General features: G+C 39.5%; 1 protein-coding gene across 1 annotated transcript in view; it reads left to right on the top strand.

Annotated features, from left to right (window-relative positions):
* The window catches only part of cfap57 (cilia and flagella associated protein 57), a 72,674-nt gene that overhangs the window by 34,473 nt on the left and 37,288 nt on the right, over window positions 1-913 (top strand). The window lies entirely within an intron of this gene.

Here is a 913-nt window from a genome sequence, read left to right as displayed (position 1 = left end):
ATACAGGAAGTACACACAGATATACAGGAAGTACACACAGACATACAGGAAGTACACACAGACATACAGGAAGTACACACAGATATACAGGAAGTGCACACAGATATACAGGAAGTACACACATGAAGCCCAGTCATGAGAATCTGCCACAGGCCATGTGTGAAGCTTGTTTTTATACTCTTATCAGTTCAGCCGAGCTCACAGACTTGGAGGCGTCCTTGGAGCAACAGCTGCACGAAGTAGCCTCACCCGACTCCTCACTCAGCTTTCTACTAACTCAAACATGTGGTTCATGGGCAGAGTTAACTTTCTCAACCACAGAAGTTAAAAACATCCATAAACTCTGACCAAAAATCCCCTAACAGAAATATCCACCACAGCTAATCAACATTAGCAAACACAAAAAATGGCTTTAACCAGGTCTGATTCTAGAATCTGCCCTTTAGTTTTGATTAGCCCCCAGTGTTAACAATGGCTATTAGCTTGAGCAACATAGTGGCTGAAGGTGTCAGAAACATGTGTAAAGTGGAGGGAGGACACACTGGTGGGGGGTCTGGGTGTCCTCCCCCAGAAATTTTTCAATAAAGTAGATGCATTTCTTGCATTCTGGTGTATTTTAACAGGTTTTTAAGCATGTATGTTTGCTTACATAAGTAAACATTGGATTCTATTATTTTAGAGAGCATGACACAACAAGCAGTCGCGCTAAGCTAGCGGTGCACAATGCAGACGCGCTAGTTACGATGCTACAGAGGCAGTGCTCCTCTTTACATTACACAACCTAATAAACGATTTATACTAAGTCAGTTTAGAGTTAACTGATCATAACAAACAAAGACTAAACTTATGCAACCAGAAGTTACAACATATATATATATATATATATATATATATATATATATATATATATATA

Source organism: Nematolebias whitei, chromosome 7 (genome assembly GCF_014905685.2).
Source record: "Nematolebias whitei isolate Nwh7 chromosome 7, NemWhi1, whole genome shotgun sequence".
Taxonomy (NCBI): domain Eukaryota; kingdom Metazoa; phylum Chordata; class Actinopteri; order Cyprinodontiformes; family Rivulidae; genus Nematolebias; species Nematolebias whitei.
Note: the sequence above shows the minus strand (reverse complement) of the source record. Positions and strands in the feature narration are given on the sequence as shown.